The following is a 22,313-nucleotide window of genomic DNA, read 5'->3' as shown; positions in this document are numbered from 1 at the left end:
TTAAGCAAAGTATTGCTAAACGAGGGAACATCCAAAGGAGGCTAACTCCAGAATTCTTTTATTTCAATGAATGAATGAAGATAGATTTTGTTTTGACATGCTTCTTCAGTAGTCAGGCCACTTTCATGCCCAAAGTTTGCTTGTTTGTGGATGAGTGTGTGAATGGTAGTACTTGCCACTCTTTAATTCTGTAGGTTAAAGCTTTTAACAGAAAGAGCATGCACTTTAACTTTGATTGTCTGGTACTCACCCATTGTCCATTGTATTTGACCAGCAAGTTGTTGGGTTTTGTGTTGTCCTTGTGTAAGTTGTTATTTTGTATTTTTCTGCTGTGTCTCACTTCATGTTTTCAATTCTCTGAATTCTTCATATATCCTAATGGTATAATTTTGTTTTTCAAAAAGATATTTTAAAAATGTATTTAATGTATTGCATACTAAATGTAATGTTTACATTTAATATCACATCAATATACTAGTATGTTACATATGTATCTATAATGAAAATATAGACCACAAAAGGTAACAAATCACAATGTAATAGACTTAAATTTAATATATCTGTACATTTTATTTATAATGAAAACATAATACAATAATGAATATATTGCATATTAAATGTAATATGTTTACATTTAATGTCAACAATGTAAAAATATATCAATATATTATATATTTATGATGAAAATATAATGGAGTTATATTACATATACATTACATATCTAGTATAATGTATTTACATTAAGTATGTCAATATTACAAATACTTATAATAAAATATATAACACAATAGATAATATATTACATATCAGGCACAGTGTTGTTAAATTTAATATAGTATCAATAATATATTTATAGTGAAAATAGATAATGCAATAGATATCATTACATATTAAGTATGATGTATGTGCATTTAATTTCATATAAACACAATATCAATTTAGTATATATTTATGTTGAAAATGGATAACATATTACAGATTAAATGCAATGTTTACATTTATTGTCAGATCGACAATGTAATATTAATGTGACATATATTTATAATGAAAATATGCTAGATAAACATATTACATATGTTTTTTTGTGTGTGAGGGGAGAACCTGGGAAGGATCAGGCTCGGGTTAGGGTTCTGGAAGACTGGAGAGAGCCATGATAATAGCCCCACAGGAGGAAGGTCCCCGAGAAGCCACTTGGATTGAAGAGGCACCATATTGGGAAGGTCATTCACTAGGCTACGGGAGATCCCGCTTTTGCCAGATCGTCTCTAACCATCTCTGACCGGGTGACCCCGCTCAAGGCTTCAGCACTTTATGACTCGAGTCATTCCTGTGGCGCACGCCACAGCGGGGGTCCGTTTCTAAGGCACTGGGAAGGTGGGGAGAACGAAGAGGCCACAAAATCCGCCTCACGAACCTCACCGCCCGCAGAGCGGCCACTTTGACCTCTCCATCATGGCGGCGGGGAGGGCGGGCGGGGAAGCAGGAGTCTTCGTGCGTGCCGTGCGTGCTCCCCCACCCCCTCCCTTTTCCTCCTCCTCCTCCACCTCCTCCTCCTCCTCCTCGGCGGCGGCGGCGGCGGCAGAGGCGGTAGCTCTCGCCATTGCCGCTGGTGGCAGGAGGCGGCGAGGAGCCGGCGCGGTCGCAGTCTCCACGGCGCAGGCCCGCGGTAGCGCAGCCGCTCTGAGGTGAGTGCCCTACCGCGCAATCTCCAGCTATTTCAGCCCCGGCGCAGCCGCAACACGCCGCCCGCCCGCCAGCCCGCCGGCCGGCCCGCCCGCCCGCCACCCCGGCACCCAAGTAGCGCCCCCCGGCCTCGGGGCACGGCGGCTCCGGCTCGCCTCGGGCGGGGGCCCCGGCCCGGCCCCGCCAAACCGCCACTCCGAGGATGCGCAGGCCGCGCTAGGCCACGGGCGGCCTGGCGGGCCAGGAAGGGAATGTGGGAGGGAAGGAGGGAAGCGCCGTCCTGAGGAAGAGCCTCGGGTCGCCGGGTTTCGGCCTCCACCCGGCCTCGGCCTCGGCCTCCCCGCGGGCTCTGCGGGCCGAGAGGCCCCGGGTGGGCGCGGGACCGGGCGGGGCGGCTGGCCGCCCCTCCGCGCCGGTCCCCTCGTCTGTTTCCTCGGGCTGGGCGGCGGCGGTCGGGGAGCCGGGCCTGCCCCCGGGCGCCCTCCTCCCGCGCCGGGGTGGTGTGGGCTGCCTCTCCAGGTAGACTGGAGGGGCCAGGCGGGCGGGGGAATATGGCGCTTTGCCCACCTTTTTTCCAAGTTAGGAGGGCGGAGGAGAAGGAGGAGGCGGCGGCGGCCGGAGCCGGGAGGCATCAAGCCCTTTTGTACACAACCCATGAGGAGGGACATTTTTCCCTTCCACCCGCCCCGCCGGAGACCGTCCCCTTGGCACTGGGCCCCTTGGGAATCCCCGAGCTTTGTGGGGGAGAGCCCCCTCCGAGGGAGAGCCCCCTGGCCGCTGAAAAGAAAAGGTGGGGGGCTCTCGAGTGTCCTCGTGTGTGACTGACCGGCCCGAGCTCATGCTTTGCACGGAGGGAACCCCAAAGACGCTCTTCTCCCTATTATCCTCATTTATTTCCCCCACAGCGGAACGAGGCCCGGGGTCTCCGGCCCCTTCTCTAAAGGGGTGCTGCTTCCAAAGTGTCCAGAGAGCCTCTGCCCACCGAGGACCCTTCGGTACTTGGAAGATGTTGGGGGCATTTTTGTGTTTTTAAAAAGCTTCCAATCCTGGAGGTGTACCAACCAGATGGAGGAGCTATTGCCTTTTTTTCCTCCAACCCCTTTTCAAACCTTAGAATCGAAAATGTTCACATCCAAGCAATTGGATTTGGTTCTTGCTGGGGTCATAGCTTCACAGGAGGAAGCCCTTCATATCGCTGAAGGATGCCTGGCCTTTTTTTTTTTTAATGGTTCAATTCAGCAAACATTGAGGCTCCGTAGTGTGCAATAGGTACTGTAGTTGAAATGTTGGGCTAGTCTGTCAAATTTTGACAGGCCCAGCAACAGGATGGGTTCAACTTAAATGCTTGATTTCCCTGAGCTGATGAATGTTCTACACCCACCCAATGACTGCTCAGCGATTATTGGGACTGTCATCTCAGCCCCCCACTGTCATTTCCTTCCTTCATTCTTGTTTCTTAGACTGCCTGTGGTTGGGTTGGTACCCAACTTTGATTAGAGGCATAGGAGCTGCCCATTCTTATTCATAGTAATGAACTGGTGTTTGGTGAATGCCCTTAAACAGCTCTGACTGAGAAATATGGAAAGGACCCCATAGTCATGTTTGAAAGCTTCTGATAGGTTCAAATAGAAGAAGATGCAAATGTGAATACCAGGCACCCTGTCTTTTTGTACATCTGAACACAATTGTGAAAGACTTAAAAAAATTAATTCATTTATTTAAATTCAATTATTAAATTCAATGATTTAGTATGCTTTCACTGTAAATTCAATATATCCTATAGATGGGATGTGAATTTTACTCACTGCTTCACTATTTTTCATATTTAGCAGATTTTTTTTTTCATCCTTTGAAATAGTCCAATATATTAATTTTTTTTTGTTCCCAATAATTTGTCAAAAGCTCCCTCCTCTCCCTTTTAGGGAAGGTTTTTTTTTTTAATATTTTAAAGAAATTGGGCTCTGGATTCAGGAAAAGACTAGTGAGATGACAGGAAAGGCATTGATGGAGATACTGAGAGTGATTAGGTTTTTCATCCCCCTCTTCTCATGTGAATTCCATAGTTGGTATTTTCTCCCAAACAGATTTATTCCACTAACCTCTCAGATGTCTGAAAACATCTGAGAGTTCCTATGAACCAAATGGCTGAACTGGGGATTATTCCTAGACAACCCACCCATATCTAAGCAAGACTATCGTGCTAGGGCAGTTTATATAAAATTTAATAATTCTTAATGGTTTCATTCAGAAATACAAGCTTTGTTCAAATCTGGCCTCAGACACTTGACACTTACTAGCTGTGTGACCCTGGGCAAGTCACTTAACCCCAATTGCTCTAAAAAGAAGAAAAAAATACAAGCTTTGTGATGCCAGGGACAGATATTTCTTTATCATCAGTATCTTAAAAATAATAGGTGTTGAATAAAATAGCAAATAAAATTAATTTTTTCCCCATCAACTAGTGCATCTCTGGGTGGTGGTCCTGATGCTGATTTTTAGGGTTTTTTAAAAGAATATTCTCCCCTAATTAGATGTAAAGACAATTTGTAATATCCATTTAAAAAAAATTTTGAGTTCCAATTTTTCTCCCTCCCCCCCCCCCCAGAAAATAGGCAATTTGATATAGGTTATACATGTGCAATCATGCAAAACATTTCCATATTCTGACTTTTAGGTTTTTAAGGGATCATAGGGTGCGCAGTGTTACCTCTCTTCAAAGGTAAAATACCCACATGTTAAAGTCCTGCCTCTGGCCTATAATATTGAAGAATGAAATCATAGGATTATCGATCTAGAGCTGAAAGACTTTGCCAAAGGTGTCTTTAGGCTTTGCCAGTGCTACATGGGGAGAATACATGTGCATCAGATGAGTACCTGGGTGAGAAGTCATGAGAACAAAAACCATCAACCTTCAACAGGGTTCTACTGGATAATCACCAGCACCTGTTTTTCTGTTGAGATGGATAAAGGAGGAACTGCTGAATTGCACAAGTGCCTATCCTCTCACTTTACCAGGAGTTTGAGTTCACTATCTGTGGCTGTAATTAGTCCAGGAAATTTGATATCTGAATTTAGATCTCTGTGTGACAACATGTGCTGTCTCCAGATGGAGCTAGTTTCTTTGTAGTCTATATATAATTGTGTGTTTGTAAAATCAATCTTGCAGATAAATACAAATCTTGGGCCTTTGAATATTTCATTGGCACTATCATCACTATAACTACTGTTCTATCCTGTTCCTTTTCCTGTTCCCCAATAAAACAAAGCTCATATGCACAGCCAGGGTTAATCTACAAATCCAAGTTTCTCCCTAAACCTAGCAAAATAGCAATAAAGAGGAGAGACAACATTGTATTTCCAGATCACTTTTAGAGCCACTTTAGTTTTTCTTAGATGTGGGATGAAGCTTAAATTTTATGCTTCATAATAGATTATCAAAAGATAGTACTTGGGCCACCTACAACATTGTTGTAAGGAAAACAATGAACCTTAAAAGTGCTATGTAAGAGTGAGCAATTTTCTAAATATAAGAGACTGTATCATAGTGGAGAGGGGCTGGCCTTGGGCTCAGGAAGACTGGATTCAGGTCTGTGCTACAGGAACCCAAGGCTCTTAAGTTCCAGAAAAGTTACCTGTCTGCATTATAGCAGGAGAATCCTGAATCCTCACTAGATGAATTACAAGTCTAACAAAAAAATCTCAGTACAAGAATTGATCTACTCTGTTGTCTTCCATGATTGCTGGCTTTGAGAATAAGATAGGTCTCTTAATCTCTTCAGGAATTTAAGTTGAAATTGTGCTTAAATCTGGAGTTTGCTTCTTGATTTGAGTGCTTTTGAGGAATGATAGAGGAAAAGGAGGTCAGACAAAATCTAATAAAGATATTTGAAGACACCACACTCAACCAATGGATACTTTTTAGTCTCACTTAATGAGAAGAAACTTTTCTACTTAGAATTATTTTTATTGTACACAAAACTCAAAATGTAAAATATCTGCACAAGGGAAGTAGGAAAACTACAAAGGAACTCTTCTAAAAAGACTTATTTGTACAAAAATGTTTATATCAGCTCTTTTTGTGGCAGCTAAGAATTGGAAATCAAAGGAATGCCCATCAACTGGGGACTGACTAAACAAGTTGTGATATATGCTGGTGATAGAATATTATTGTGCTATAAGAAATGACAAGCAGGATGATTTCAGGAAATCCTGGGAAGACTTGTTCATAGAACTGATTTGTAATGAAGTGAGCTGAACCAAGAAAACATTGTGCACAGAGACAGCAATATTGTTTGATGAAGAACTGTGAATTACTTAACTATTCTCAGTAATATGATGATCCAAGACAATCCCAAAGGACTATGGATGAAACATCCTATCCACCTCCAAAGAAAGAACTGCTATTGATGGAACACACACTGAAGCATGCTATTTTTCACTTTCTTTCATTTTTTGTTTTTCTTATACAAAATGATTACTATGGTAATGTTTTATGTAATTGCACACGTATAACCCACATCTGATTGCTTACCACCTCAGGGAGAGGAGAAGGGAAAGGAGGGAAGAAGAGATAAAATTTGGAACTCAAAACTATAAAATGTTTATTTTTTTTTTCTTAAAAAGGAACTCATGTATATTACTGTTTACTCCAGAGTTCCATTCAGGATTAGATAAGTATTAAAATCCATTCAAGTGGGCTTAGTTATTGAAGAGAACCTTATTATATGATGCTTTAAGACCGCATCTGTGGTATAATGTTCAGCTATACATTTGGGGGGGGGCAGGGCAGTGAGGGTTAAGTGACTTGCCCAGGGTCACACAGCTAGTCAGGTATACATTTTTCAAGAAATTTTAATATATAAGGAAAGTGATGGCTTGCCAGGGCCACCCTACCCTATGGCGGGTTACCTCCATCAAGCTGAAATTGAGAAATTGTCACCTGTCACTCTTAGATTATCAGAGAGGACATTTTTTTCTTGAGTCCAAAAAGTATATCTTTCTCCCCATCCCTAAAGCAGATATTGTAGCTATTTTTAAATGTACTAGTTTAGCTTGAAACTCATCAGCTCTTCCTAAGCAGATGAGTTCTTGAAGGAATATCAGATTGTAGTGGAAACGTTAGGATAAGGGGACATTTGGCTGGTTAGTATAGCAAGTGATTACTAAGTTTTTAGTTATATGGGCTTTTGTCAAAACTGGTTTCCAAAACTTAAAAAATTAGTTTTTGATGACCAATTTGGTGATTATACATACTTGTTATGTTTGCACTTTATAGTACATTAGTTGTATTTTCTGCTGTGCTATATTTGAATTAGTTGACTTCTAAATGCATAAAAGTGCAGAGATTGACTGGCAATTTAAATAGAATTTTAGTAAGTGCTTTTAAGTGGTGTCTGAGTAAACTATGCAAAGAAGCTTCATCATATATTCAGACAGTTTTGGAAATATTTGTATTCCATCACTAGTAGTTATAATTCTAAAAAGCAGAGACATTGAGAACCCCTCTTGTTACTGTCACTGAATGATAATGTTGCTGGCCTGGCAACCAAAATCCTACAGGCAATTAGAGAAGTGAGGGAATTGTAATAAAGCAACTATTGCCTAAGGAGTAGGGCAGAAACCTAAGGGCCAGGAGTTTTCTACTACTAAATGGAAGGTGGTGGAGAAAACTCTTCTGTGAAATTAATCTCCTTAATTTGTCTTTACTTCATGTTTTTCTGGAGAATTTCGGATTCTGTTTGGATTATAACATAAAATTTTTCTTGAAGAAATTTCTGAATTCAGGCAATTCTTGATTTACAAATGATCCATACTTACAAACAGTTGCCCCTGCCATGCTTTTGCCATGTAGCTGTGGTTTAGGTAACCTTTGGGATTGGATATTTAAGAAGGGGAAAAGTTGTGAAAAGCTAAAATAACAGGTGAATCAATCCAGGTGACAGATTGACTGGCTTACAAATTTCTTCGATTCTGCCTGAATGTTTACTTTACTTTGTTATAATGTCTTAAATTCTACCAATTAGAGATTGTTTTATTTGTATTTAAATATCAAGTATTTTTGTATTATTTTGTATTTAAATATTCAAATATCCTGGGAAGGCTAAGGGATTTCTGATCATATAATAGTGTGAATTAATTTTAAAATATAAAATAACTGAGTTCAAATCCAACCTCAGACACTTGACACTAGCTGTGTGACCCTGGGCAAGTCACTTAACCCTCATTGCCCTGCCCCCCCCAATATATATACATACCTGAGATTGTATGTACTGAGGGAATGTGAGTTTTAAATTGGAAGAATAGTAGGCCAACTGGATTAATTTTGAGAGGGTAAAATGAGGTACTAGCCTTCTGGGAGAATAGCTATAAGCTATTTATATGAATTATGATACCATACCTGTTTCAAAATTTTGCCTATAATTATTTTGTGTCCATGAAAAGGGGAAGAAGCTCATTTACTTTTTTGGTTTCCTGCTTCTAGAACATAGGCAGTACTCTTTATGATTCAATTATAAATATAATGGGTTAGATGGACATTTGTGAGCTAGCTTGGGAAACTAACCAGACTTGGTAACATAGCAGGTACTTAGTAAATACTTGTTGAATGAATGTTTCTATGGGAAGATGTTCTGAGTTCTATACATTGCACAAATGAACATTTGAAATAAATTTGAAAGTTGACAATTGCCTGTCAGTACAGCCTGATTAATGTAGGCAAAGTCATGATAACCATTTCTTAATTTTCTCTCTGCAAAATGATAATAGCACCTGGTTTACAGAATTCCGAAATTACTGTGAAACTCTTTGAATGAGTTTCATTGTATTTATCATCTCATGGATCTGGGTACTCCCTCTAGTGGTGTAGATTGGAAGTAGTCCCTAACATTTCATCTTGGGCAATTGTCCCATATATCATCCTCAAAGATTTCCATCACTTATAAATGTATTATAATAATAATAAATGTTTCCTATGCTCACATTTCTCAAATTGACTGGAGAAAACTCTCTTTATTTAACTTCTGGGATTCTATTTCCTCATCTATACAATGGAGAGATTGGACTGGGTACTTTCATAGATCCTTCAATCCCCAAATATATGCTTATATTCTTTTAAAATGTTTATTACTGGAACACCTTTTAATGTTAACAGATTCCTCATTTAGAATTTTGGGCTTAGTACCCTCTTTTCCTGAACTACCCTTTGCTGTTTTCATTTTTTATTCTGGTGACTAGGATCATAGGATTTAGAACAGGAAGAGACCTTGGACTTCACCTCTTCCATCCCTTTCATTTTACAGATGAGCATCTGAGGCCCAGGAATGTTAAACAAGTTGCCCAAAGTCAGGAAGATAAGTAGATGGCAAAGCAGAATTTCAAATTAGAACCACTTACTCTAAGTCTAGTGGAAAGAGGACATCATGCTGCCACATTACTACATTAGAAGATAGAATATAGTGTGTTCTTATACATTGAATCTCGGTTTTAATCCTGTTTCCGTATTTGAGTTGTTGTTACTTGGGTCTGAAATTCGATGAGAAATTTAGCAAGATGGCATATGGAATGGTTTGAAGAATGAGATTTGGAGTCAGGGGACCAGTGTTTATGTCCCTATTTAGACACTAGCCTTAATCCTGGGCAAGTCATTCGAACTCTGCCTCATCTTGATCTGTGAAGTGAGGGTAGTACTTGTACTGCCCCCATTATACGGTTGTGAGGGAAGTACTTTGTATATCTTAAAGTCCTATCAATATAAATGTACACTATTGTTACTGAGTTCAAATAACTTCATTAAATGTTTAGGTCAGGGGGGGCGGCTAGGTGGCGCAGTGGATAAAGCACTGGCCCTGGATTCAGGAGGACCTGAGTTCAAATCCAGCCTCAGACACTTGACACTTACTAGCTTTGTGACCTTAGGCAAGTCACTTAACCCTCATTGCCCCACCAAAAAAAAAAAGTTTAGGGCAGTGACTGACAAATACCAAGTGTCAGGTCAGTGTGTCACCGAATAGAAATTTCACTATGGTCCTTTTTTTTTTTTAACTTCTTTTTAACATAAAAAAATTTTTTTTGAGTTCCAAATTCTCTACCTTACAGCCCCTCCCTCACTCATCAAGAAGGCAAGAAATATATCAGTTTTACCTGTGAAATAATGTAAAACATTTCCACATTAGCCATGTTGAAAAGAAAAAGAAAAAAATAAGAAAAGTGAAAAGATTGTACTTCAGTTTTCACTGTGCTCATTAGATCTCTGGAGGTAGATAGTAGTTTTTATCATGAGTCCTCTGGAATTGTTTTAGATCAATGTGATCAGAAAGATAGCTAAGTCTTTTACCGTTGATTGTTAAAATATTGCTGTTACTGGGTAGGTACAGTGTTCTCCTGGTTCTTCCCACTTCCCTTTGCATTAGTTTATGTAAGTTTTCCCAGGTTTTTTCTGAAATCATCCTGCTCCTCATTTCTTGTAGCACAATAGTATTCCATCACAGTCATGCACCACAACTTGTTCAGCCATTCCTCAATTGATGGGCATCCCTTCAATTTCCAATTCTTTGCCACCACAAAAAAGAGCTGCTATAAATATTTGTGTACAAATAAGCCCTTTTTCCTTTTTAAAAAATCTTTTTTGGGATATAGACCTGGTAATGGCATTTCTAGGGGAAAGGATATGCACAGTTTTATAACCCTTTCTTTGGTCATAGTTCCAAATTGCTTTCCAGAATGATTGTGATTGGATCAATTCACAACTTCACCAACAGTGTATTAATGTCCCTATTTTTTCACATCCCCTCCTACATTTGTCTTTTTCCATTTCTTCCATGTTAGCCAGTCTGATAGGCGTGAGATGGTACCTGGGGTTGTTTTAATATGCATTTCTCTTATCCATAGTGATTTAGAGCATTTTTTAATATGACTAGATAGCTTTGATTTCCTCTTCTTAAAACTGCCTCTTTGTATCCTTGATATTTTGCATTTTTTGATACACGTAACTTGACACTGGAAGTAAACTTCAGGCTTGCTTATTTGTGTTCTCATTTTACTGTCTTAGTAATTTGAAAAGTCGGTAAACAGTGCTAGACAGTACCAATCTATAAGGGTAGCTGTGAGTACCTACCTTCTTGGTCTCAGCTACTACTTGTTTCATAGGATCCGAGATTCAGAGCTGCAAGGAGACCACTGAGTATCCCCATCCCCTCCCATTTTACAGATGAGGAAATTGAGGCAGTGACTTGCTCAAAGTCACAATACATGTATTTGTACCCAGGTTATCCTAGCTCCATGTCTAGGGCCCTGTCCAATGCTCTAGCTGCCTCTTAGGGCTTGGGCTCTTTTCTCTACACATTTGAAAAATGTCTGCTGATAACTAGAGGTTCTCCTCACTTAGTGTATGGCTCAGGGAGTACCCTAGCCAGATACACTCAGTTTTCTTTTTGAGCCTTTCTGAAAGATCTTTCAGAATCATTTTTTGGGTCTTTAGTGACATTATAGTAATTTAGGTTTAAATCTCAGGTTAGTCACATGCTGGTTCCTTCTCACCCTTTTTTTGTTTCTTTGAAAGCCAAGAAATGTCTGGATTCTGAATTTTTGAAGTGCCTCCTAAGGAGAAAGTAAATTTGTCACATCCTGCTTTACTCTGGGAACTTTCTGAAATTTTATTGGGATGTAGCAAGGTGTACTGGAAATGACAGTGAACTGGGATTGAACAGACCTTAAAGCAAGTCATTTTTCCTTTTCTCAGCCTCAGTTTACAAATCTGTAAAAAAATTTTTTCTTTTTTTTTCTTTTCTTTTTTTTTTTTTTTTGCGGGGCAATGGGGGTTAAGTGACTTGCCCAGGGTCACACAGCTAGTAAGTGTCAAGTTTAATTTCTTTATGATTCATTGGTGAAAGAACATCATGGGTAGAGCAGTATAGGGGATTGCTTCTACCTGAAATGCTATTTCTGATGGAGATTTTGGCAAACCATCTCCTAGAGGGTTGGTTTAGGAGAAGCAACCATCTTACATATCTACTTTGAGAACTATTGTTTAGGGGGTCCTTGATTTATAATGAACTTGCCTTAATATACCATAAGATCATGGCTTTAGAGTTGAAAGGGACTAGAAACCTCATAGCATCCAATTCCTTCATTTTATAGATGAGACCAACCAGAGCCCAGAGAAGAGAATTGACTTTCCAAGGTTGAACAGCTAGTAAATGACAGCTTGTTTTTTTCCACTGTGTACGCCACGACCTCCACTTGATCAGAACCTGGGCCCCAGTTGACCATTGTCTCTAGGTGGGTTGAGGGGAAGGGGGTGGTTGGTGTGTGCGCACGCACGGGAGAGACACTGACTTAGGGCAAGTTATTTGATTTCTGGGTTCTGGGTGTTAAGGGTTTTCATCTGTAAAAGGAGAGGGTTGCATTTCTCTTCTAAGCCCCTTCTAGTTCTAAATCTGTGATCGTGAAAATATATTAGTGTACTTTTTTTCCCCATTCATGCTCATATTGGACTATCATAGTAATTGGAAAAGAAGTAGTCCAAAGCACTATGAAGATTATCTGCCCCAGTTTAGACTTGGATTTCTCTCTTTGTGCACATTCAAGGCAAGGGGCCTTTGTCTCCTGGGCTTCTTTAGCTCCAAATGATATTCCAACCTTTTGTGTTCAGCTTCTTAAGACTGTTACTTAAAGTTAGGAACCAGTGCCCTGAAATTTTAGTGCTGCTTTTCCTCCCTTGCTTCCCACCCCTTTCCCCCATTTTGATGACTTTCTTTGAAAACTAAAAAAGTTGTTTGTTCACCTTCTGTGGTTTAAATATGAAGTTGTATGTACCTGTATAGAAATTGTGTGAAGTTTTACTTTGAAAATATTTATGATTTCCTAAGGGATAAGAACCTTTTATCCTCTACAGAGAGTTTAAAGCTCTTTTCCGTCACCACCCCTACCCATCTCCTTTTTATTTTGGGGATATGTGAATTTATAACTTGGCAGGTTTTTTTAATGAAATTTTACTTTGATTTTAGTACTCAGTCACTTTTCCTGACATCTAATGAGGTATAATACTTAAGTAATCTCTGCACTCAAGTCTTAGACTTGCCTTTCTCAAAACTATATTACAATTTTTAATAGAATTACAATGCTTAATATTTGAACATCAAACTGGAACTTGTTTGCTTTTTGTAATCTTAATGACCATTTCAAATAAATGAGGATTTCACATAAATTAATTTGGTTTTGTGGATTTTTATTCTAAAAAACAAAACAAAAAAACCCTTCATGTCCAAGAAGTGCTTGCTTTATTTGTGGGTCTCCCCCTCCACCCCCATCCCCCTTTGTGATTTTTCAGAGGGAAGCAAGTTGCTTGGAGTAATGTGCTTGTCTGTTAAGACTAGCTTAATGTAGAATAAATTCTAAATCCTGGGTTAACCTCATTTTCTCCCACATATTAACTTGCGCTTCTCCACTCCTTTTCAGGACAGGCTTTTGGGTGAATGGACTTGCCATAATAAACTATTTTAATAATTATCTTGGGATCCTATCCTTGACCATATGTATCCTCCTATTGAAAGTTTTGTTAGATAGCCATAACATATTGGATATATGGATAATGGAAACAAGCAGGGAATGCTCCATTGTAGTCTTTGCAGGAGAAGAGTCCATTTCACAACAAACATTTATTTTATTTTTTCCAGTTACATGTAAGGGTAGTTTTCAACATTCATTTTCATAAGATTTAGAGTTCCAAATTTTTCTCCCTCCCTTTCCTCCCCCCTCCACAAGACAGCCACCAGGTTATATATGTACAAGCTACAAGTGCTCTTTTTATCAGTTCTTTCTATGGGGGTGGATACTAAGCTTCGTCATTAGTCCCTTGGGATTGTCTTAGATCATTGCATTGCTGAGAGTAGTTGTCATTCACTATTGCTCCTTGAACAATACTGCTGTCACTATGCACAATGTCCTCCCAGCTCTGCTCACTTCACTGTACATCAGTTCATGAGTCTTTCCAGGTTTTTCTGGGATCATCCTGTTGGTCATTTCCTATAGCACAAGACCATTCCACCACAATCATATAGCACAGCTGCTTCCATCATTCCTCAATTGATGGACATTCCTTTGATTCACAATTCTTAGCCACCACAAAGAGTTGCTATAAATATTTTTTATACAATTTTTCCCCCTTTTCTCTTTTTCATGATTACTATTGTTAACTGTTTTCCTTCCATCCTATTCCCTTCCCCATGATTTTTATTCTATTATCCATCTTTTATCCTATCCCTCTTCAAAAGGGATTTGCTTCTGTCTGTCCCCTCCCCCAATCTGCCCTCCCTTCTTTTGCCCCTCTCTCTATCCCCTTATCCCCTTCCCCTTCTATTTTCCTGCAGGGTTAGAGAGATTATATGTATGTTATTTCCTCCTTGAGCCAATTCTAATGACATTGAGGTCTTTGAGCCAATTCTGATGAGTGTTAGGCTCATTTACTGCCCAGATTAAATAGATTACTCCATCCAGTTGGGGTTGTGTGTTAGTCCCTCCTTGAGGCAGCTCTGATGAGTTTAAGGTCTTTGAGCCTTTTCTGATGAGTGTAAAATTCATTTACTGCCCTGCTCCTCTCCCATCTAGAACAGTCCATTTCAAACAGAGCTTATTATTTTTCTCCCTAAAACCCCTTTTTCTGATTTTACTATTTCTCCCCATATCACACCAGTCCCCTGTTTTCATTAAACTTTGTGGTGTTCCCTTTTATCTCTCATTGCTAATCAGTTGCTGAGTCCTTTAGATTCTACCTCATCAACATTTTAGCCATCTATTCCCGTTTGTCTTCCCTTGTTTCCAACTTGCAAGTGTCACATGTCATATAACTGCCTCCTGGAATGATGGTAATAGTTCCCTAATCACTCTCACTTCTCATCTCCTCCTTCCTCCCACTTTACATTCTATTGGTTCTTCTCACACTGTCAGAATAATTAATATTCCTTATGTATGAATCTGATTGTGTCTATACTTCTTTTCAGAACTTTAGGAGCTTGCTAACCCTTACTGAAGTCAGGAGTTGGTTTTTGTTTTATCTTTATATTCCTAGTATGTGGCATGTAATAAGCTCATAATTAATACTTATTTGGATTGGATGGAAAGTTCACACCCCAATGCTTAGCACAGTGCCTGGCACATAGAAGGTACTCAATAAGTGCTTAGTGAGTGACTGACATTCCTTAACCTGATGTTCGCAGCTCTCTGCAATATGGTGCCAAGCCTGCTTTTCAAACCTTATTTCCTTCCCTCGGCCAAACTGGACTGTTTTCTTTCATTCCCTGTGAATATGCTCCCGACTCTCCTCTCTTTGTTCTGAATGTTGCTCTCTGTGCTTGGAATGTCCTTCCCTCCTTGAAAATACTACCCAGCCTTTAAAGCCCAATTCAAATGCTGTGGTCTCCATGAAGCCTTCCTTTAATCCCTCCAGTTATTAATGACCACTTCCCCATACGTCACTTTGTATCTCGTGTGCATTTTTACATTATTATTACTTGTTTCTATGCCATATCCTGTTGTCAAGGAGGGCAGGGACCATGCCTTATTTAACCTTTATGTTCACCTTTAGCACACTTCCCTGATTGTAATAGCGGCTTAATTATAATAGCTGTTCTAATAGTTGTTGAACTAGTCATGACTCTAATGCCTTTTATTTCCCAGCTGTAGAAAGAATAGGAGACATAATGAGCACTTGGGAGAAAAAAAGCTCTACTCCAGTAATCGAGGATGTGAATTAAAACAATTTTGATCTACCACCAAATTGATCTCACCACCAAACTCTGATCTCACACCAAATTGGCAAAAATAAACTTAATGAAATATGTGGGGTTGTAGAGTATATTACATCAGTGGAATTATAAACTTACACAATCTCACAGTATGTAGTAAAAGTTGGGGATAGCCTGAAAATGTTATCAATTAACAAGCATATATTATGTGCCTGTTATGTGCTTGTCACTGTGTGAGGCATTGGAAATACAAAGACAGAAAAGCAACAGTGCTGGTCCTCAAAGAGCTTACTTTTTAAAAAATAAAAATATTTTATTATTTTCCAGTTACATGTAGAGATAGTTTTCAACATTTGTTTATATAAGATTTCCAATTTCAAATTTTTCTCCCTCCCCTCCACCCCCCTTCCGTAGACAGCAGGTAATCTGATATAGAGCAATAAGGAAAAACCTCAAAAAAGAAAAACAACAGTACCAAAAACAAAAGAAATAGTATGGTTCAATCAGTGTCCATATTCCACAGTTCCTTTTTTTTCCCCCTGGATTTGGAGAGCCTTTTCCATCATGAGTCCTTTGGAACTTTATTGTAATGTTGTATTGGTGAGAAGAATCTAGTCTATCACAGTTGATCAACATATAATGTTGATGATACTGTGTATAATGTTCTTCTGATTCTGCTCATCTTACTCATCATCAGTTCATGCAAATCCTTCCAGTTTTCTCTGAACTCCTCCTGCTCATTGTTTCTTACAGCACAATAGAATTCTATTACATTCATATACCACAACTTGTTCAGCTGTTTCCCAGTTGATGGGCAACCCCTCAATTTCCAGTTCCTTGCCGCCACAAAAAGAGCAGCTATAAATATTTTTGTACATGTGGGTCCTTTTTCCTTTTTTATGATCTCTTTGGGAAAATGACCCAAAAGTGGTATTGCTGGGTCAAAGGGTATGCACAGCTTTATAGCCCTTTGGGCATAATTCCAAATTGCTCTCCAGAATGGTTGGATCACTTCACAGCTCCACCAACAATGCATTAGTGTTCCAATTTTTCCACAGCTTCTCCAACATTTTTTATTTTCCTTTTTTGTCATACTAGCCAATCTCATAGGTGTCAGGTAGTACCTCAGAGTTGTTTTAATTTGCATCTAATCAATAGTGATTTAGAGCATTTTTTCATATGGGAATAGATAGCTTTGATTTCTTCATCAGAAAACTACCTGTTCATATCCTTTGACCATTTCTCAATTGGGAAATGACTTGGATTCTTATAAATTTGATTTATTTCCCTATATATTTTAGAAATGAGGCCTTTATCAGAAGTACTGGCCATAAAAATTATTTCCCAGTTTTCTGCATCCCTTCTAATTTTGGATGCTTTGCTTCTGTTTGTACAAAACCTTTTTAATTTAATGTAATCAAAATCATCCATTTTGTATTTCATAATATTCTCTATCTCTTGTTTGGTCATAAACTGTTCTCCTTTCCAAAGATCTGAAAGGTCTACTATTCCTTCCTCTCCTAATTTACCTATGGTATCACCAAAGAGCTTACTTTCAATGGGGGATGGCATATACTTAAATCACATTATACAAAATAAATACAAGATAACTTGGGGATGTAGAGGCTTGTGATCAGGGAAAGCCTCTTCTTGGTTTCATGAAAAAAGTTAGCATTATTTGCATTTGAAAAAACTGAAAACAATCTAGATGTTAAGTAATAGGCATTAGTTAAATTGTGATAACAGCAAAGTAATGGAATTTGTACAGTGGAATTAAGATCAAGTATGAGTGAGGAACACTTGAAATTTGGATAGAACTTGTGAAATATGCAAAGTAAAAACAGAACTAGAAGAACAGAGTACAGGATAACTTACCATCTAAGAGAGAAACTGAATGAGAATATTCATGGACAAAGAAAATCCTGATGGAGACTTAGAGTGGCTGAAGAATTATAACATTTTTTGCGTTGAAATTATTTAAATGTAGATAGTTTAAAAATCAAGCTTAATTAGTTGTATTGTTATTCAACATCAAATTTCTGATAATTAAAAAATGTACCCTTGGTGCTTTCACTGCTTTATTATTATCCCTTTAAATTCTCATTCTCTTGTAACATGACTTCTTTCCCTAGTGAATGTACTGAAACTATTCTCTTGAAGTTACAGTAACTTCCTTTTTTTTTTTTTTTGCTGGGCAATGAGGGGTGCCCAGGGTCACACAGCTTGTAAATGTCAAGTGTCTGAGGTCAAATTTGAACTCAGGTTCTCCTCAATCCAGAGCCGGTGCTCTATCCACTGGACCACCTAGCTTCCCCCAGAAATTCCTTTTTTTTTTCCTTTTCTTTTTTTTGGGGGGCGGGAGGGGGCAATGAGGGTTAAATGACTTGCCCAGGGTCACACAGCTAGTAAGTATCAAGTATCTGAGGCCGGATTTGAACTCAGGTACTTCTGAATACAGGGCCCTGTGCTTTATCCACTGAGCCACCTGGCTGCCCTAAGGTAACTTCCTGAGCAAGACAGTAAGGTGTAGTAGAAAGAGTTCTAGACTTGGAGTCAAGAAAGATCATGGGTTTGGATCATATCTCCAGTACTTACTACTTGTGTGAAACTTACTCAGGATCTGTTTCCTTATCTGTCAGATGAAGATAATAATACCGGTAGTAACAACTTTATAGAATTGTGAAGATCAAGTGAGAGAATGTATAAAAAATACTTTGTAAACCTGAAAGTAGTATCTAAGTGATATACTTTTTTTATTAGTAATAATCATAGGGTGACAGTCAGAGTTGGAAGGAAACATTTATGGATGTGACAACCGAGGCATGGAGCTATAAGTAATTGGTCCACGGTCACACAGTAATAATTTTCTGAGGTTGGATATAGGCTTTCTTGATTCTAAGGGAAAGATGCTAGCCATTGTTCCATGCTTCTCTTCTAAGCCTTCATTCCCTCAATTAATCCTCATGCTGCATGGTTTTGAGAACTCATCACCCTTTGGGACACATTCCATCTAATTGGTGTCCTTCCTAAAATATGATGTCCACAACTTAATACAGAGCTATTCTTTTTCTCTTTCCTCATCCTCCTAGCATCTCTGAAGCTTTTAATACTCTTGACTTAGAGCTTTCTTTTTGTGCTTCGACTTTTGTGATTACACATTGTGCTGTTAAAATATATTAGGCAATCAGCCAACTAATGTTTATTAAGCATCTACATACTAAGCACTGTAAATAGGCAAACATAAAAAGGAAATAGTTCCTTCCCCTTTTGGGATAGGAATGGCAAACAACATGCACTCAGAAAATTTAGGGGCATTCCACTAACCCTGAGGGAAAGAGCCCATCATATATCTGGGCCCACTTCTGTCCCTCCAGAACTCACTTAGGGGAGAGGCTGAAATGTCTCAGTGTAGTAGGAGCAGGCTGAAATGGCTTTGAGGACCCCTCCAAGGAAATGACCATCAAAAGGAAAGAGTCAGAAAATGAGCAATAGGGAAATATAAAGGAGAGGGAAAGAAGACTGAAATTACCAAAAATCTCAGGAGAAAGAAAACTCATTTAAAGATTTTGAGCATAAGTAGATAAGCCAACGGGAAAGATGTTAACAACAGGAGATAAAGGCCTCAAGATCAGCCAGAGTAGTCCAGATGTCTATAAATAAATATTTCAAAGCAAAGGAAAATTAATTATAACCTGATGTCAGAGGAGTAGAGGGATACTTGAGAGGATAGAACCACAGCAGGATATTCCTGAATGGTTTAAAAGAGAAACATGAATTTTATAATCATAATTTATAGCCTGTGCAGAAGAAATAATTGGCAGAAAAGAAAAACTTGAATTCATGGTGGGAAGTATCAGCCAAGAGACAAAAGAGAATGCTTGATTGGGAATATACAAGTGAAGAGCAGTCTGGAAGAAGAGAAGCCAGAAGTAATAATGTTCAAATAAAATGTGAGCTCCATAAAAGAAGAACTAAACTGAGGAATTTGTATTTTGTCCTAAAGGCAAGAGGGAGCTGCTGCATCTTCAACGGGGGCTTAACTTAGGTTTCTTAACATGGCTCTGACTGCTCCTCTTCTCGTCCTCCCAGTTGTTTCAGCGACCACCTCTACTCATCTCTAGATAGATGGCTTCCAATTCTATCTCATCCTGACCCTCCCTACTGAGCTCCAGATCTATTTCTCTGTCTCCTGGAGGCCTTCTGGCACCTCAGATTCAGTAGATCCAAAGCTTAACCCTTGCCCCCAAACATAGTTGAGGAATGTAACTAATACAAGTCAGTTTCCAAAACTAAAAAAGTAAACTTTGTATTCCACATTAAAAGCCACTACATTATATCCACGGTATAATGGGAAGAACTAGATTAGGAACCTGAAGTTGGTATGTTAGAGCAGCCTCTAACACTTATTAGCTGTGTGACCTTAGGTGAGTAATTTAATTCTCATTCTAAGTCTCAGTTTCCTTGTTTGTAAACTATGAATGTTAATATTCTTGCCTTCATGGTTTGTCGTGGGACTTAAATGAGATAATGTATATAAAAATGCCTGTTACACAAATGTAACAGATGATAATTTTCACCAACCTGAAATAATTCAGCTTTTTTCATGTGAATACAAAATGATCTGCTTCAACTTACAGGGACACTTAATGTGTCATTTGAACTTTGTTCATGTTCACTTCTATAGACTGACTAGATGGGGGGAGGCAAGGGAAGCCAGTAAGATTATTATTTGAGTGACATAAGCCATTTGCTATATGCATTTTATCATGGTAGTTGAACATTACAGATACTTTTGGTTTTTTTTGTTTGTTTGTTTTTGGGTTTTTTGCAGGGCAATTGGGATTAAGTGACTTGCCCAAGGTCACACAGCTAGTAAGTGTCAAGTGTCTGAGGCCGGATTTGAATTCAGGAACTCCTGAGTCCAGGGCCGGTGCTTTATCCACTGTGCCACCTAGCCGCCCCTACAAATACTTTTGAAGCCACTTTTAATGGATAGGTGAAAAATTAATGTATTTTAAGGGAATTATTTTTTAGCTTTCAGTGATTTTTGTAGAAATGTAAGTTAAGATCTCGCTCAGGAAAGGTTAATGTTTCATTTTCTGGACAAGTATGTATCATTTATGACGTTTACATAATCACGGGTAGTATTATTGAATGTCTAATTATAAGGTTTTGGAACACAGTCATAGTCTATAGATGTCATAACAGTTATAGCTATAGAATGCAGGCTATTTTAGGGGTGATATGGCACCAAGATTCTAATGTAGTTGCTATAAGCATATAAAAACACAGCATAGTTGTTGTTTTTTAAAGTATATACTAAAACATTGTAAATATTATATTTTTCCCTTTCATACTACCTATGCAGCATTATCCCCAAGTTTTGGGGCTTTTTCTAAGAGATCATAGAGACAGTTATACACATTCCTTTGGGTATGATCATGGCCGCTTCTTTAAAACATGTCTTTATTTTATTTTTGAAAGGTAAATTGCAAATTTTTTTTAAAAAATTGATATTTTAGCATTACCTTCATTTCTGAAACATACCCTTCTCTTGGCCCCCTATCCAGGAAGACATCTCTTATAACAAAAAGCAAAAAAGAAAGAACAGGGGAAGAAAAGCAATTCATCATCAATAAGTGACATGTCAGTCAGTCTGATAATATATGCAGAATATAGAATATGACATATTCTATACCCACAGTTCCATACCTTTGCAAGAAAGGAGGGAGATATACCTTCTCTTCTTTGAGGCCAAGCTTAGTCATCATAATTATGTCATATTCAGGTTTTTGTTGTTCTTTCCATTTACATTGTTGAAATCTTGTATATTGTTTTCCTTTTCATGCTTAATTTTTCTTCATTTCATATGGGTCTTAACATACTTCTCTAAATTCATCGTTTCTTAACGTGCCTCAAAGAGTATCGATATTTTAATCATGTCTTTTTATAGCATAATTCCAAATTCCATTTGAGAATGGTCAGGCTAATTCACAACTCTCATGATTTCCATCTTTTGCTGTTTGCCAGTTTGCTTGAGAGTGAAATAAAAATATCAAATTTGTTTTGATTTTCTTTTATCTTGTTATTTATTTGGAACAATCTTTCATGTGACTTAATAGTTTGTAATTCTTTTGAAAATTATTCATATCCTTTGACCACTTATCCTCTGGAGAATGACTCTTAGTCTTGTATATTTCTCTTAGTAGACTATGTATCTTGCATATCAGATTCTAATTAAAGATGTTTGATGCTAATATTTTCTCCCCAGTCAATAGCTTCCTTTCTTATCATAGTTGCATTGATTTTGATGGTTCAATAAAACCTTTTAAATACCTTTTATTATTAAAAACCTCTTATGATTACATTTAAAGGTTGGCATCCTGGTTTCAGGGAAATAGTAGACAATAGGGTTGTTGCTTTGAGGAATTTACATCATACTAAAAATAAGGCATATAGTAGAATAGACTTTTGAGAACGCTTTTAAAAGAAAAGTAATCTAGGCTTTAAAATGGGTTTTAGCTTAACTTTGTGACTTTTGTAGAATTACTTGAAAGTTGTATTACTATTTCATTTCTTCCCATGTTGCAAAGAAAGAAGGATGGATTAATGTTAACAAAGCATATTTTCTAAACACATTTCCTATATATACACTTAGATTGGAGGTTGCCTCTTAGTATGATAACTTATCTGATATTGTCAAGGAATGATTTGTTGTGCATAAAAATTTTTCCAGGTTCAATGCAATAAACATTTATTAAGCATCTGCTCTGCATAATAGACAAAAATCAAATAGTCCTTGCCCTAAAGGACTTATATTCTGCTACCTTTAGGTAACTGAAGCTCACCTCTATATGTGCCAATACTTTTAACATTTTAACCATTTAACCA

At 38.3% G+C, this 22,313-nt stretch overlaps 1 protein-coding gene across 1 annotated transcript in view; it reads left to right on the top strand.

The window, feature by feature from the left end:
• Positions 1-1,576: 1,576 nt before the first annotated feature.
• NRF1 (nuclear respiratory factor 1) overlaps positions 1,577-22,313 on the top strand; it is a 152,167-nt gene continuing 131,430 nt past the window's right edge. Inside the window, exon 1 of the mRNA XM_043969200.1 lies at positions 1,577-1,685. The gene's annotated coding sequence lies outside the window, so the exon portion shown is untranslated. The remainder of the gene's footprint in view (positions 1,686-22,313) is intronic.

This window comes from Dromiciops gliroides, chromosome 5 (assembly GCF_019393635.1).
Source record: "Dromiciops gliroides isolate mDroGli1 chromosome 5, mDroGli1.pri, whole genome shotgun sequence".
NCBI classification, from domain to species: domain Eukaryota; kingdom Metazoa; phylum Chordata; class Mammalia; order Microbiotheria; family Microbiotheriidae; genus Dromiciops; species Dromiciops gliroides.
Note: the sequence above shows the minus strand (reverse complement) of the source record. Positions and strands in the feature narration are given on the sequence as shown.